Below are 17,676 nucleotides of genomic sequence, written 5' to 3' on the forward strand. Positions count from 1 at the left end.
GGGTGGTGGAGGACTTTGAGTTCATCGGATCCAATCCTTTGGTGGTACACAAAAGGAAATTTGAGCCCAGAGCGGGGCAGGGGCTCACGTGAGGTTTCACAGGCATGTCATGTTGGGCTGCAAGGCCCACGGGATCTTCTCAGTGAAGATCCTATACCATGTCAAGAAGTGGGTCCAAACCCTTCTTTTACCCTTTAGGTGAAACCACCCCCTCCCAGACATGTGGGGTTTCTTGGGAACTGTACATCAGTTTTGTTAGGAAGGGCGAGCAAGTGAGTGTCTGTGGCCTTGGGCTTTCTGATTCCGGTACCTTGTGAGTCTAGTGGCCACTCTGGGGCCTGCTGCCACTGTCCACATCCTGCACTCAGCTCCTTATACCGGGGTTTGGACTTAGATGACCCAGGAATGGGAGGAGAGTGGCTGGGGCACAGGATGCCAGGCGATATTTACTCTCTGGGTTGGCAATTGCGTGGCTCTGTGAATGTCTCCTTCAATTTGCACCTAAGGACTTGCCTCACCCCGGTGCTGGCCTTGACCTCATGGCCATTTGTGTCATGGCTTCTCCCACCTCTGAGGCCTTCTGCCCCTGGGACCTGCCTGGCTCCCCTCACTGACCTCTGGACTCAAAGGTGGCTTCGAAGGGAACTTCACCGAGGTAAAGCAACTAAGCCCTTCACTGTCACTCCTTCGAGTGAAGGAGCTTTATTTTCTACCTCGGGGCTTCTCAATTCCCAACCGATTTGTCTCTTGTCTCCTCCACCCTCCTTCGAGCACCCAGCACATGCAGGAATGGAGCAGACCCTCAACACCTATCTGTTGGCTGGAACACCAAAAGGATAAATGGGAGACACCTGTCTTCCCTCTTCGAGATGTTATTTTTCCGTCCATGGGGCCACTCTGGCCAAATCTTTGCTTCCACTGTCTCCACAGAATCTCCCCCAAATATTCAGCCGCCAAGTGCTTTGATGTACCTGGTCCCTAACACATACGTCTCATTTAAAACACTGAGGCTCACCCAGTTTTTTATACAGAAAAAAATTCGATAATCTCACAACCCACCACCTAGAGGCCAAATGTTTCCTGAAGTTGTTTCCTGTACTCTGCACGCGTCTGCTAAAATCCCAGTGCAATGGTTATACCTGGTGGCTGATTTTGCTTCTGGACGAAGTGGGCACCCCTGTGTCACCCAGAGGTCCTCTGGTAGGACAGGCAGGTTCCTCATCACCCTCCTTCCCATTCGGAACCGCCCAGGGCCCCTGACTATCTGTCAGGTAAGATGTGAACTCCTCAGCGGGACTCCCACCGGTCTACAAGATCTTATCCAGCCTGCCTTTCTATTCTTTTCTCTCCCTTGTACCTTAAAAATCTTTGCTCCAGACAGACTGGTCTCCTCAGTATCCTTCCAAGACTTGGGTTTGCGGCTTTCACCCTTAGAAATCTCATCCAGTCCCACTGTTCCCCCCCGCCCCCCTGCCCCCGACTCCCCACGGCGATTCCTGGTTTCTGGGCCTAACTTGGGCTTGAATTTCAAATTGCTTCTTGGCATCTCTTTCCATGAGCCCTGCCAGCAACTAAAATTCAACGCAGCTAAAATCTGCCTTTATCTCCCCTCTCCATATGCTCCTCCTCACTCTGCCCCCATTTCTTTTTTTTTTTTTAAGATTTTTAAAAAATGTTTATTTATTTATTTTTGTGAGAGAGAGCGGCACGCACACAAGTGGGGGAGGGGCAGAGAGAGAGAGGGGGACACGGAATCCGAAGCAGGCTCCAGGCTCGGAGCTGTCGGCACAGAGCCGGACGTGGGGCTCGAACTCACGGACTGCGAGATCATGACCTGAGCCGAAGTCAGACGCTTAGCCCACTGAGCCACCCAGGCGCACCCACTCTGCCCCCATTTCTCTCTGGAGTCACAGCGTTGTCCTAGGCTCTCGGGTGTGAAATCCCAGAGTCTGAGGAGCTTCCCCTTTCCTGGCCAGCCATACCTAGGGAGTCACAACATCCTACCAATGCATCCTAATAATAGCTGTTAATATCAACTAATCACAGATCCCCTACATATCAAGAAGCTTTGGATGTATTATCTACCATCTCCAAAATAAGGCTGTGGGTTACTTAGGGTGCGGTGTACAAAGAGACCCAGGTATTCAGTGGTATAAACAAAGCACGTGTTTATGAATAGTCCAGAGGTGAGCGGCCCAGGGTGGGCGGGACTTCTGTGTTCTCCTAGGACGTCCAGGAACCCCGGTCCGTAAGGTCCGTCCGTCCCCGGCACGGTGTGGCTTTGGGACTGCTCGGCTTGCTTCCATTTCCCAGCCCTCAGAACGAATGGAAGCGGTTCCCTGGCAAGTGGCTTAGCTCTCTTTAAGGAGCGACTGGGGAGCTGTTCGTTTCACTTCTGCTCCTGTCCTTGGTTCTGAGCCGAGTCGCATGACCGCCACCGTGGCAAAGGAGGCTGGGACGGGCAGCCCGCAGCTCGTGGCCGCGTGTGTCCAGCTAACGTGGGATGGGCTTCCATCATCGAAAGGAAGACAAGGAGGGTGGACACCGGCGGGTATTGTTGCCTCCAGTTCAAAGAGAAGGAAACAGAGGCTTCGAACGCTGAGGAGACTCAACTGAGGTTCCAGAAGTTTTCAGGACTGGCTCCTAGGTCTGCTTACTTGGAGAGTCTCTGCTACCCCGAAGGGGTAGCGGTAAATAGCACAGGTGAGTGACCACAAGGCCAGGCTCTGGACAGGTGCCACAAAAGGAGAAGGCCTGAAGGAGGAAAGGAGGGGCCTGGTTGGATGGAGCAGAGGAAGAAGGGAGAAGGGATTGTTCCTGCTAAGCAGGAGGGTCTGTATAGCATGGGTAGGGGTATGCATTTCAACTCAAGTCAGCAAACACCCCTCGAGTGGCTCTTCCGTGGAAGGCTGAGTTTCGAGGGAGATGCGGCGTTAACACCTGAGCAGAATGCTGCTGCAACCCTTCGTGTGTACGTTAGCTTCAGCTAAGAGCCAGCTGCCTCCCTGGGCCCTCACGCGCCCCCCATGACCTGGCTCCATCCTTGGCCTGGGGCCTTCTCTCTTCCTGTTGCCTCACCTGCACTGACTTGCCGCGGCTGGGCCACTCGGGGCCCACCGCCTGTGCGCATGCCCGGAATGGTCTGTCCCCACCCTCTCCTGGGTAACAGCTCTTTGTACTTCATGACAGTTGGGGAGTTTCTTCTCCAGGAGGAGTCCCCTGCCCCTGCCCCTCCCCTCGCTGTGTGGGGGGGGTTCCTTCGTGCCCTGGGGCACTGCCGTCCCCTACCACAGCACTTAAACCACCTTGGCTAAGATGTCGGCTTGGCTCCTCACCAGAATACCCTCTGAAGAAGACCCGCTGCGTTTTCACAGCACCTAGGACCGAACACAGGAAAAGTTGCCAGTCTCCCCTTAAGACCGCCGACTTCTTGAGGGTTGGCCCACGCTTGGTTTTTTTAATCATTATTTTTTAACTCAGTGAACACAAAAATAATTCTTACAATCTGCAGGTCAGAGTCCAGGCTTTAGCCGTTGTATTAGTTTGCTGGGGCTCCCATAACAAAAGCCCCAGACTGGTGTTTTCAACAACAAATTTATTTTCTCACAGTTCCGGAGGCTTGCAGTATGAGGTCAAAGTGTTGTAGGATTGTGTTTCGGAGGCCTGTCTCCCTGCCTCTCTAGATGGCCTTCTCGTCTCTGTGATCTATTTCATTTAATTTTAATCTTATTTTATAGAGAGAGAGCAAATGGGGGAGAGGGGCAGAGGGAGAGGAAGAGAATCCTAAGCAGGCTCTATGCTCAGCGTGGGCCTCAATCCCACGACCCTGGGATCATGATCTGAGCTGAAATCAAGAGTCAGATGCTCAACCAACTGAGCCACCCGGGCACCCCTGTGTGTGTGTGCGCACGCATGTGTGTGTGTGTGTGTGTGTGTGTGTGTGTGTGTGTGTGTGTGTCCTAATCTCCTCTTCTTACTCTGACACCGGCCATATTGGATTAGAGCTCACTCATACAACCTCATTCTACCTTAATAACCTCTTTAAAGGCCCTGTCTCCGAATACAGTCCCATCCTGAGGTGAAGGGGTTAGGACTTCAACATATGAATTTGGGGTCCACCATGCAGCGCCTGACTCTGGCATAAATCACGGCACAGAGAAGAGAGAAGAAGAAGTTCTGACCGGAAAGCACAGGGGGACATTCATGGGGAATGTTATCCGAGTCCTCAGGAAGGTGTGCTCCTCGAGGAGCAGCTATTCCTTTGTATTCTGTCTGCCTAAAGCAGGGTACGACTTGCAGAACTCTGGGGCTCATATGACGGCCTAGAATAAACAAATGAACAGGAAAACGAATGAACTAGCACTTGATCTAACAATGCTGCTATTTGGATAGCTTCACTGCTAGCAGGGTGACTGCGCTTGGTGGTTTTCTTGGGCCCCCTTCTCCTCTCAGGGTCAGAGAGCAAGGCTCCACGTTTCTCGTTTGCCTGCAACAATGGCCATCGCGATCAGAACTTTCCAACCCAATTAAACATTTGGGTGGTTGGGACCCGCCCAAGGAAAACAAGAGTGCGTTCAATCAAATCTTTTATTTGGAAAATGTTTTTCAGCTGACAGACTTGGGCCCCTGGACATTGGCTGGCTCTGGGATCCTGTTGCTAAAAGCCAGGGTGGAAATTTAGAAAAATACAACAGTTTAGGATTGAAACGATCCGCCCTCAACTGTGTTACCTCCTTTACAGCTTCTACAGGAGGCTTTGGCGTCCGTGATTTGATTTGATGCTCAAAACAACTCGGTGAAGCGAGTGACAGGAAGGGGGGGTGGGGCTTCAATGTCCAGGTAGGTTCCAAATCCAGGGCTCCCCCTCGTCAGTGGTGAGAACTCGGGAGAGTTGCCAAATGTCTTTACCATCTGATTTTTCTCCTTTGTGTGATGGAGATGATGATACCTACCTCTTCACGGAGGATTAACTGATTTCTGGCGTGAGAAAGAGCCTGGCACATTTCAGTCCCTCAAAAAATAGAGCAAAAGTTGAAACCAGAATTTGAATCCTGTTCTCCCTCTCCCTCCCCCCCCCGCCTTTAAAAACTTTTTTTCCTTCTTTCTATTTTATAAAATAGAATACAGTAAATATAACGTAGAATTGTGGTGATTAAGTGAACAATGCGTGTATATAGTAAGTGCTCAGTAAAGGTAGTCATGGCCATTCTCTTTCGACTCTGATACTTTGTTAAAAAAATAAAATCAGGGCACCTGGGTGGCTCAGGAAGTTAAGCGCCCGTCCGACTTCGGCTCAGGTCATGATCTCGCAGTTTATGAGTTCGAGCGTCGGGCTCTGTGCTGACAGCTCAGAGCCCGGAGCCTGCTTCGGATTCTGTGTCTCCCTCTCGCTCTGCCCCTCCCCCACTTGCACTCGGTCTCTCTCTCTCTCTAAAATAAGTGAACATTAAAAAAGTTTTTTAAGTGAGATCAGTAACTAGCTTTCTGCTGAATGTGTCACACTTTAACTCACCTTTGACCTTGAAAAACATCTTACAATTTCCCATTTAAAGAGAAATTGACAGAAGTGGGGGAACACCACCAGGCCAGGAGCGAAGAACCCACGCTAGGGTTTGGTTCTCATGGTTCCTTGCCAGGAGGCCTTAGAAAATCACTTTCCCTCTCTGGGCCTCTGCTTCCTCATCTCTGCCATGAGCAGAAGTTCCTAGCCACCCTCCACCCAAGAGTCTATGGTTTGTCCCGAAACCTTTTGCCCGAGCCCAGTAAAAATCCCTAGCACTTAAAAGGGGAAATTTAATCGGAATGTTTTCTGATTCATGTGCACTTAACCAAACAGAACCCTACTTTCTAAGAGCTCTTTGATGTGTAAGCTGCCTTAAGGAGATTTTTTTAAAGGGGCATTTTAAAAGTTTTTTTTCTTAGAAACAGGAAATCAGGTTTTGGCAAGAGGGAAAGAAATCCGAACACACCAAGGTCTGGGGGTGGGAGCAGTGGGTTTGTTTTCAGTGGGCAGGATCCGAGAGGGTAACCGAGATTGGCAAGAGGCGGCCTTGGCCACCCTGGAGCAGCCTCCCCAGGGTCTGCCAACTCGAAAGGCTGTGTGAACGTCTGGGGCGGTGGCAAGGGAGCCGTCCCTGAAGCTTTTCCCAAGCCTCTCAGGACCAGCTGAATGTTTACTTTTACCCTCAGCCCCACATCGTACTTCTTTCTTGCGATGTTTGGCAATCCCAATTGCCAAATACCTTGAATGATCTCTAAGGAAAATATTTTTCGCTAGCTGATCAGTTTTCTCTTCCAGAAAAAAAAAAGAAGGAGAAAAAAAAACAACAACCAGATGAGCACACAGATGAGCGTGTGTGGCGGAGAGAGAGTTCCAGTTACCCCTTTGAAAGACTCCTAAAAGCTCCGTAAGCCAAGTGATTTTGCTAAGTAGTCATCAAATGGGCAACCGGGGTGGCGGGAGGAGGTTCCAGTTCAGCGTCCCGTCGGCTGGTGGGGGGGGAGGGCTTGGAACAGGTCCCTTCACCTCCTCCTTCACACATCCACAAGATGGGGAAATGAGGACTGTCAACAGCGTTGCTGAGGTGAGATGAAGTCTACTTTGAGCCCCCCGGTTGGGGTTCAACGAATGCCCCCTTTCCTACTTTACTGGCTTCAACGGATGGGCAGTGCTTTTGTTGAGGGACCAATTGGTCCCTTGTCCTTTTGCAAAGTATGGACATGGAAGGCCTTTGTTGACAGTCTTGGGCATTCCTTGGCTTCTAGATCCATCACCACCCAGATCTCTGCTCTCAGGTCCCCACGGCATTTTCCCTGAGTGGCTGCTGCCGGCATGGAGGGGTGGAGTACCGTGCAAAAGAGTGCTGGGCCAGGAGCCCGATGACCTGGCCTCCAGCTTCTCTTTCTTTTTCTTTTTAATTGTGGTTAAAAAAACCCACATAACGTAAAGTTTATTCTCTTAATTTTTAGGTGTGCAGTTTAGTAGTGTTAACTGTATCCACATTATTGTGTAACAGATCTCCAGAACTTTTCACCTTGTGAAACTGAAACTCAATACCCGTTGAATAGCTCCCCGTGCTCCCCTCCCCCCCGGCCCCTGGCAAACATTCCTCTGCCTTCTGTTTCCATGATTTTGACTACTGCAGATACCCCATGTAAGTAGGATCATACAGTATTTGTCCTTTGGTGACTGGCTCATTTCACCCAGCATAGGGTCCTCAAGGGTCAACCATGTTGGAGCACGTGACAGGATCTCCTTAATTTTCTGGGTGACCGTGTATCTACCGCAGTGTATCCATGCGTCTGCGGACGGGTACTTGTGCTACGTCTACCTCGTGGCTATGGTGAATAATACTGCAGTGGATGTGGGTATGCCGTTATCTCTTCAAGACCCTGCTCTCAGTCCCTTTGGATCTATAGCCAGAAGTGGAGTTGTTGGGTCATGTAGCAATTCTGGTTCAGTTCGTTGAAGAACCTTCATGCCGTCTTCCGCAGCATGCCATTTTTACATTCCCACCAGCAGTTCACCAGGATTCCGATTTCTCCGCATCCTTGTCAACACTTTGTTGTTTTCTGGGGTCCGGTAGTGGCCATTCCGATGGGTGTCAGGTGATAGACTCATTGCAGTTTTGATCCGCAGATGACTTAGCTTCTGCAGTGCCCTTGCCAGCTCTGTGACTTGATGGCCCAGTGACCCTGGTGTGATGTCTAGTTTCCCTGTCCCCGGGGGGCTTGTGGTAGGACCTTCTGGAACGATGGCCAGGATGCAGGCTGTGAGTGGGCAAGGTTCCCAAGTGTGTCAGCTTGGGCTGTCATAACAAAGCACCACAAAGTGGGTGGCTTAAACAACAGGCATGTATTGTCTCATGGTTTTGGAGGCTGGAAGTCTAAGATCAGAGTGTTGGTAGGGTTTGTGTGGCGGAGAATCTCTTCCGTGCCTCTCCCCTCCTTTGTGAAGGTTTGCTGGCGATCTTTGGCATTCCTTGGCTTATAGACACATTACCCTGCTCTCTACATTCACGTCCGCGTGGCATTTTCGCTACGTGGGGGACAGTGTCCAAATTGCCCCTTTTTATAAAGACAACAGTCATATTGGATTAGGCCTGCCCAGATGACCCCATTTTAACCTCATTACTTCCGTAAAGACCCTACTTCCAAATAAGATCACATTTTAGCTACTGGAGGTTAGGATGTCAACCTATCATTTGGGGGGGACATAATTCAAGCCACAGTACCAGGTACATCTGAGCTTGCGCGCAGAGGTTCCCTGACATGTCTAGGGGATGAAGGACTAAGAGAGTGACGTTGAGCAGGAAGCATGGAGAATGAGGAACCCGACTGGGAAATTCACATTCCTCTAGTTCTTCCCAGAGGCCAGCAGGGTGAAGGAAATCTCCAAGCCAGTCGAATGCTTGGATCTGGGAGCCAGAGTAAGATCCTGAGCAAAGTGAGAGGGGGTGGAGTACTTACGATTGTCCATGGTGGTGTTAGTGAGTTGACTGGGTGAGTTAGTCTGATTTAAAGGCACAGGGCGGTCTATAGCAGCAGGCTTTCTGTTAGCTGACATCAGCTTTCCAGGAAAGGGATCACAAGTGTCAGGCCAAGACAAACCTATTCCCAGCTTGCACTTATAGGCCGGTGCAAGCTGGGCACTGGCCAGGGAGGGACCGTGTGTTACGGAGTTTAGGGAAGGATCACAAACATGGAGGGCGTCACTGGAGTCCTAATCTTTATTGGGGTACAGCGTCCTTATGATTGCCTGAGTTACTCAGTTCTGCTTGACCACAGATCACCCATCTTTTTGTCTAGTGCTCATTTGGCCCAGGGCCACCCCATGACATCACATTGCCTAACTTGAACTCTAGCTGTGGATATAAAATATGTAGTGGATGCTGTAATGTGCCACCTAGATCCCCCTTCAGCAATGAATGACTTTGGGGTCAGCCGGAGCCTTTTCTGCGGCCTGGCTTTTCCTTCGCCCCTTCGCCCCATCCTGCATCGTTTCCTCCCTTCGACAGCTACAGTTGGGGAGTGCCCTAGTAAACCTCCTGCGTGATCTCAGAGCCCACCTCCCAGGAAACCCCGCCTGCAGCATCGTTTCTTCCAAATAGGAGAGACCTGAACTTGAAGCCAAATATTCCAACCCCACAGAGAAAGGCCCTGGAAAAAAGAAATGACTGTAACTAGCACGTGATTGTAGTCAGGACATGTTTCTCTCATAAATTAAACACAGAAGGGACAGATCCAAGCTCTAACTTTCAAAGCCACATGCCTAGAGAACATCTTTTTGGCTTTGATTCAAGATCACGAAGACGAAGGGGATGGTATTGCAGTAGAAAAAATATCTAACTGCGTATTTGTTTGGAAATATTTTCTTAATCAGGGAAGTCTCTTTCACCAAAATGCATGCACACACGGGGCTGTACATCTGACAGGTGTGAAAAGCAAAGCCTCAGATGATGTTTTCTGCCCAGCCTGTGGCCATGCACAAAGAGATGGGTGTTCTTTGGCCCTGGTTCTGTGTAAATGCATCCCATCTGGTGTGAACTTCTCAGCACTTGGCCAGAGTCACTTTCTGAGAGAAGAGGAATTTAAGAGGGGCTTTTGCAAAGTCAGCAAGTAGAACCCCCAGCTGTTTGGAAGATGTTTTGGCAGTGCTGGGGGTATGGGCAGTAATAACTGGCTGGAAGTGGGGATGTGACTAGAGGGTTCCCACCTGCAGAGTTGGGCAGATAGACCTGTGCTAACCTTTACTTACATCAAGATGAGATGGGTCTTTGCTTTACATTCAAATACTTAGATACAGAGGCGTATGAGTTCACAGGCATCAGCGCCATCAATATTTCTACGTGTTCCCAGGTTGATATCAGGCCTCGTGGGATTAGAGATCGCTGTTTCAGGGCTTCATAATTCTTGGGCTGTCATAATTCTTGACAATGCCACTCAATGCTCCAAACCTTCCATGGTTGTACACTGGCTGTTTAAGGTCCCCTCACTTCAGGTGAAGTGACAGGTCTTCCACGATTGAAACCTGAGAAAACCTTCACTAGTATTTCTGTTGTCCTCCTTTCAGGTACGCGGAGTGACTGTTGTCCTTTCAGTCCCTTGACATTAGCCAAGGCCATGAAGTTTGATTTGGCCGATAAAACATGAGTAGAACTGACCTAAGTGATTTCTAGGTGAAAATGTTTCAGAACTAGAGATCCGTTCTCCGTGGTTCGTCTTACGAAAGAATGCATCGAAATGGAGGTGCCGTAAAATTGAAGAATCCTTGAATGTGAACGGACCCAGAAGAAAGCTGTCCTACGTAGGTGCTTGGGTTGACAAGGGAACTTGACGTGAACTAAACTTGGTGCTTGATCACTGAGATTTGGGGCTGAATACGGTAGCATAACTTAACTTATTGTGGCTGATAACAGAAGTCTTTCTCCTGTTCTAGCTTTACCTGTAGCTACTCCCCCCTCACTGGAAAGAACATGGATTTGACATCAGAAGACTTCCTCAACTTTCACGTTTAGAGAGAGGAGACAAACACCATTCATCATACACGGTGGTTCTGCTTCGCTCATAGGTCAACATAAAATATTATATCATTTCTTCCCTCCAACCCAACACTTCATCCATGTCGGAATACTTGCGTTTGCCTCCATGGGCCCTCCATTTCTAGACAAGGAATCTCTCCTGAATTCTTTATTTTAAACTTGAGTTTTTGATAAATTACAATATCATAGGGGGCATCACGGGGACCCAGTCAGAAAGCAGCCTGGAGTTTATATATGTCAAGGAAGCCGATCTTGGCTTGTCAACAGAGAAAAGTAAGCATTCCTGAAAGTCAGAAAGATGGATGGATTAAGAATATGAATTAGGAAGATAAATGCTCTAAAACCAAGCTCTCTTACATGTCTAAAGTGTTAATATTTAATGAAAAGTGAACACTTTGTTGGCTTTTATTTTCAAGACTTCAGTGGTGTTCTGAAATTAGTCATTTGTTTGAAAATATTTTCGAAGCCTCTACCATGTGCCCGGGAATAATTTAGGCACTGGGGATAAAGCATTGAACAAAGTAGAAAAGAACCCTTCAAGAATGGATTTTTTTTGGGGGGGGGGAAGGAGAGCTAGATAGTAAATGTGTAGTAATAAATAAGCTACTTTCAGATAGTGATAAATGTTTTGAAGGAAGGAAGCCCTTCATGGCAGAGGGGAACGGTGCTATGGGACCTATTTGATCTGAGTCATGCAGAAGACCTCACTCAGGAGTGATGGGTGTGCTGAGCACTGAAGACGAGAGCCAGTCAAGGGAATGTCTTGGGGAAAAGGGGAAAAACAAGTGAAAGTCTTTGGAGTGTGAAAGGGCTTGATGGGAGGAAGAGGGAGGCCATTGTGACTGAGAGAATGTATGAGATAAGGTGAGAAAGGTTACCCACGGGCCAGGATAGGTAGAGTCTGTGGACCACAATTAGGCGTTTGAATAAAATTCAAATGGCAGTGTGAGGAGATGAAACCACTGGGGGACTTTTCTTTCCTTTTTTTTTTTTAAAAAAAAATTGAAGTATAACTGCCATAACAATAAATTGCATGTATGTAAAAAGTACACTTTTGTAAGTTTCGACATATGTGTGTATCCATCGGACCTTTTCACAATCAAGGTAGCAGATGCATCCATTACCACCCAAAGTTTCCTCATCCTCTTTTGTAATCCCTTCCTCTTGGCTCTCCTTTCTTTAAATCTTTACCATCCTAGCCTTCCACTGATCTGCTTTCTGTCACTATAAATTTGTTTACTTTTACAGGAATTCTACATAAAGGCAATTATATAGTATACTCTTTTTAAAAATCTACCTCATTTTACCCAGCATTGTTGTTCTGGGATTCATCCATGTTTTATCACTTTTTGTTCCCTTTTATCACTGAGTAGTATTCCGTTGTCTGGATAGACCACAGCTTTTATATTCAATGACCTCTTTGCTGATAAACGTTTGGGATTTTTCCAATTTTCGGTTATTGCAAAGAAAACTGCTAGGAACATTCATGTACAAGTCTTTGTATGGATTAAGTTTTGTTTTTCTCTCTCTTGTGTAAATACCTAGGAGTAGCTTGGCTGAATCATAGGGTAGCTGTACGTTCAGCATTTTAAGAAGCTACCAAATTGTTTTCCAAAGTGGTTATAGCATTTACATTTCCACCATCAGTGTGTTAAAGTTTCAGTTTTTCAAATCTTGGTCAACATTTGGTACAGCCAGTCTTTTTCATTTTACCCATTCTAATCAATGTGTAGTCATATCTTACTGGTTTTTTTTTTTTCATTTGCATTTCCCCATGGCTGTGATGTCGAGAATCTCTTCATGTGCTTATTTGACATACATCCATTTTCTTATGTGCAGTGCATGTTCAAACCTTCTCTTGATTAAAAAAAATTTTTTTTAACGTTTATTTATTTTTGGGAGAGGGAGACAGACAGACAGAGCATGAGTGGGGGTGGGGGCAGAGAGAGGGAGACACAGAATCCTAAGCAGGTTCCAGGCTCTGAGCTGTCATCACAGAGCCAAAAGCAGGGCACGAACTCACAGAACACGAGATCATGACCTGAGCTGAAGTCAGATGCTCGATTGACTGAGTCACCCAGGTGTCCCTGCTGATTTTTTAATAGAGCTTTTGTTTTATTCCTATTGAGTTTTGAGAGTTCTTTTTGTATTTCAGATACAAGTTCTTGATCAGATTTGTCTTTGAGAATGTTTTCTCTCTGTGACTTCTCATTTTTTTAAAAAATCGGGTCCCTCAACTTATCATTTGTTCTTTTATGGGTCATGGTTGTGTTGTTATATCTAGGAAATCTTTGCCTGACCCAACACTACAAAGACTTTCCCCTATATTATCTTCTAAAAGTTTTATAGTTTAGTTTTTTTTTTTTTTAATTTCACAACTATTGATTCACATTTTCTTTATGTGGGATTTCTGAAGTGGGAGTGCTGGATCATATAGTTCTATTTTTATTTTTTGGAGGAAACTCCATATTGTTTTGCACAGTGGTTGTACCAATTTGCACTCCCATCAACAGTGTACAAGTGTGCCCTTTGCCCCACATCCTTGTTATTTCTTATCTTTTTGATAATGGCCATTCTAACAGGTATGAGGGAATATCTCATTGTGATTTGCATTTCCCTGATGATTAGTGATGTGGAGTGCCTTTCCATATACCTATTTTTTTCCCCCTTTGGAAAAATGTCTGCCTAGTCTCATTGCCCATTTTAAAATCAGATTATTTGTATTTGTCTATTGAGTTGCATACATTTCTTATACATTTTATATATTAGCTGCTTATCAGTATATGGTTTGTAAACATTTTCTCCCATTCTAGAGGTAACCATTTCATTTTGTTGACTCTTTTGTTGTGCGGAAGCTTTATAGTGTGACGAAGTCCCACTTACTTATTTTCGGTTTTGTTGCTCCCGCTTTGGTATCATATCCAAAAAATTATTGCCAAGACCAATGTCAAGGAGCTTATTGCCAATATTTTCCTCTAGGAGTTAGTCTTTATATTTAAGTCTTAAATTCATTTCAAGTTAATTTTTGTGAGTAGACGGTTTAGGCTTTACATTAGGTTTTCATATCCGAGTTCATTTTTCTATATGGTACGAGGTATAGACAGAAGTTCACTTTTTTGCATGTGAATGCTGCAGCAGCATTTTTCGAAAAGGCTATCCTTTCTCTAGTGATTTGCCATTGCTTCTTTGTAAGAAAATCAGTTGTCTATGTATATGCAGGTCTATTTCTGGATTCTGGTTGATTCCATTGATCTATTTGTTTATTTATGCCAATATCACACTGCTTTATTTGATTATTATTTATAATAACTCTTGAAATTAGATGGTGATAGCCCTGAATCTTTGTCCTTCATCAAAGTTGTTTTGGCTATTCTAGGTCCTTTACATTTCTCTACGAATTTTAGAATCAGCCTGTCAATTTCTGCAAAAAACAACAACAATAAAACAAATGAAAACCTGCTGGAATTTTGGTTGGGATGTGTTGAGCCAATAAGACAAATGGGGAGAATCGACATCTAAACAATATCGAGCCTTTTGAACTATGAACAGGGTGTATCTCACCACTGATTTAGGTCTTGTTTAACTTCCACAGTATTTTGTAGTTTTAACTGTAGAGGTTCTTCACAGCTTTTGTTATACTTATCCTTAAGTATTTCATAAATATACATTTTGATGCTATGATAAATTACATTAAAAATTTTTTCTAACTGTTCATTGATTTTTGAATACAGATAATTCTTCCAGCTTGCTAAATGCAGTCGTTTTAATAGTGTTTCTGTAGAGTATATAAAATTTCCTACAGAGGTGGTTATGTTATCTGTGAATAAAGGCAGTTTTACTTAATCTTTTCCAGGCTGAATGCCTTCTATTTGATTTTCTTGTTTAATTATACTTCCATGAAGCTCCAGTTCAATGTTAAGAGTAACGTAAGAGTAGACATCATTGCCTTGTGCCTGAACTTAGGAGGGAAAGTGTTCGGTCTTTTACCATTAAGTGTGATTTTGGCTGTAGATTTATCATAGATGCCCTTTTTTTTTTTTTTTTCAACGTTTATTTATTTTTGGGACAGAGAGAGACAGAGCATGAACGGGGGAGGGGCAGAGAGAGAGGGAGACACAAAATCAGAAACAGGCTCCAGGCTCTGAGCCATCAGCCCAGAGCCTGACGCGGGGCTCGAACTCACGGACCGTGAGATCGTGACCTGGCTGAAGTCGGATGCTTAACCGACTGCGCCACCCAGGCGCCCCCACAGATGCCCTTTAATAAGACTGAAGAAGTTCCATCATTTTCATGGTTTGCTAAGAGTTTACATCAGAAATGGATGCTGGATTTGGTCAAACAATTTTTTGGTATCTATTGAGATAGGTATGTATATTTTAGTTTATTCATACAGTCAATTATATTGATTGATTTTTTTGAATGCCGAAACAACCTTGCATTTCTGGGATTAACCCATTTGGTCAGGATGCATTGACTTTTTAAATATGTTTTTAAATTTAAGTTGCTAAAATTCATAAGTTCATAAGTGTGCTGGTATGTTTATGCAGACATGCACATTTAATGTGATTATTAATACACTTAAGTTTAAGTCTGTCATCTTGCTTTGTGTTTTATATGTGTCCCATCTGTTCCTCATTCCCTCTTCCCTTATTTTCTGCCTTTTTTTTTTGGATTGAATATTTTTTTATGATTCCATTTTATCTCCTTTTTGGCTTATTAGTTATATCTTTTTGTTCTTTGTTTTGTCATTTTAATGGTTGCTTTAGAGTTTATAGTATACAGAACAGCTCCCTTGGGGAGCTTGGAAAAGGAGTGAAGAACAGTCTTAATTTCTTCCCTAGACACCCAGATCTTTTTTGTTTTTTTTTTTGCTTTTTTTTTAAGAGAGAGAGAGAGAGAGGTAGAGTGCTAGTGTGTGAGTGGGGAGGGGCATAGGGAAAGAGAGAGAGAGAGAGAGAGAGAGAGAGAGAGAGAGAGAGAGAGAGACTGACTCTCAAGCAGACTCCATAGTCAATGTGGAGCCCAATGCAATGCAAGGCTCAGTTCTATGACCTCGGGACCATGACCTGAGCCAAAATCAAGAGTCAGACGCCCAACTGACTGAGCCCCCTAGGTGCCCTTCCCCATGCCCTTTTCCAGTGGGTCCAAAGCCCAGGGGTCCCTTGGGTTCCGATACTGTGGGTGGGTATGGGATACTCAGTCTAAGTTTTGTACTCAGGGGGGCAGTTCAACCCCATTTCTCTTTGACCGCCACGCAAGGGGAGGTTGTGGGAAAACCACACCAAGAGGCAACCAGGAGGGTCAAAGGAGCAACCTGGAAATACAAGGATAACACCAGACGGGATGCCAGAAGGCTGGCTCAGACCTGTTCCTGGACTCCTCCCATGTGGATGTTCACAGCTACCTCGTGGCCCAAAAGGGGATTTGCATCTCAGGCGAGGCCTCCGGCCATCTGCCCAACCTAGTATGTGGCCTGTGTTGACGCAATTTGACAAAACCCAACAGAGTTTAAAGTGCTGGTGTGCAAACTGTTGCAAACCTTCCAGACTGAGTCTTGTTCAGTTCCTCAAGACTTCCAGGCTTCTCACTTACGGGCCTTTCCCATGCGGGCATCTTAGTTCGGATCATTCCCCCTGTGCTTGCCCATTCCATCTGCCCAGATCCCAGAGATCGGAACTTAAGAACAAACTCCCCCCTGGACAGCTTTCCTCATGCTCTCCCCACCCTCACACAGCTCACCTTGTTGGGTCCCCACCCCCATCACGTGTTTCCATCGCACTCCTGCTTCCATCTAACGCCCCTTTCCTTACAGAGCTTAGGGTCCGGCAGGGAGAGAGAAAAGAAAACAGGCCATGAAAACACGCATGACATCTTGTTCACATTTGCTATTTAATTCCCGCCAGACATTGATCATGGTACTGCACACAGCCAATTATACGGTGGGACGGACGAATGGGTGAGAATGCAAGTAAGTCAGGTGCAGTGTTTGTTCAGACAGAACTGGGGCCCTGGGTTAACCCCCAGGTTAACCTATAGATTCTGGAGTATTCAAAGGTTTGAGGGCAAGGGGAGTAAATCATCCTTATTAGCACAGGAAGAGTTAAGGCCTTCTCCCTCCACCTGTCCCACAGTTTCTCCTATAGCTGCATCTCAAAGGCATCCAGTGACCCATCTATGATGCGGATTGTCCCTCTCCCCCAATCAGAGTAATTATCATCTTGACTTCTAACACCATATATTGTTTTGCCTGTTTCGTTGGAATTATGTAGTGTGGATATATATATGTTTATATTTATACCAATGGGTGTGTACATATGTACATCTTTTTTTTTTTAATTTTTTTTCAACGTTTATTTATTTTTGGGACAGAGAGAGACAGAGCATGAACGGGGGAGGTGCAGAGAGAGAGGGAGACACAGAATCGGAAACAGGCTCCAGGCTCCGAGCCATCAGCCCAGAGCCCGACGCGGGGCTCGAACTCCCGGACCGCGAGATCGTGACCTGGCTGAAGTCGGACGCTTAACCGACTGCGCCACCCAGGCGCCCCCATATGTACATCTTTTATGTCTGATGTGACCCAGGGATTATGTTTCTTGAATGTCGTTATAAGAACACATTAACAAGATAAAGAAAAATGTTAAGGGAGAGATAGATGAAGAAAAAAAATGAAGTAGGAAAGAAGGTAATTTTACATTTCAATGATCTTATTTTTAAGTAAAAGCACACCCGTGAGAACAAAAAAAAAAAAAAACAAAAATCCAGTAAAATGAAAGAATAATAGCTGAAATATAATAATGAGCTAGTGTGGACAGGAGTTAAGATAAGATAAAAGGCAAAAAAAAAATCCCCAATGAATAAAAATATGAAAATCAAAGAGATAAAGGATGATGATTATAGGCCATACCTATGAGTTAAAAAGTGAAAAAGAGGGGGCACCTGGGTGGCTCAGTCAGTTGAGCATTTGACTCTTGAGATCAGCTTAGGTCATGATCCCAGGGTTGTGGCTGGGATCAAGCCCCGTGTGGGGCTCCAAGCTGAGCGTGAAGCCTGATTCAGATTCTCCCTCTCTCTCTCGCTCTCTCTACCCCTCTCCCCTTCTTCTCTCCTTCACACACCTGCATGTGCGTGCTCTCTC

General features: G+C 45.8%; 1 long non-coding RNA gene across 1 annotated transcript; it reads left to right on the forward strand.

Annotated features, from left to right (window-relative positions):
- The first annotated feature begins 5,419 nt into the window (after positions 1–5,419).
- On the forward strand, positions 5,420–12,470 carry LOC123379618. The gene is made up of 3 exons (XR_006584299.1): positions 5,420–6,407; positions 10,073–10,306; positions 10,439–12,470. It is a non-coding gene; the product is annotated as an uncharacterized LOC123379618 (long non-coding RNA).
- The last annotated feature ends 5,206 nt before the right edge of the window (positions 12,471–17,676 follow it).

Source organism: Felis catus, chromosome C1 (genome assembly GCF_018350175.1).
Source record: "Felis catus isolate Fca126 chromosome C1, F.catus_Fca126_mat1.0, whole genome shotgun sequence".
Classification (NCBI taxonomy): Eukaryota; Metazoa; Chordata; class Mammalia; order Carnivora; family Felidae; genus Felis; species Felis catus.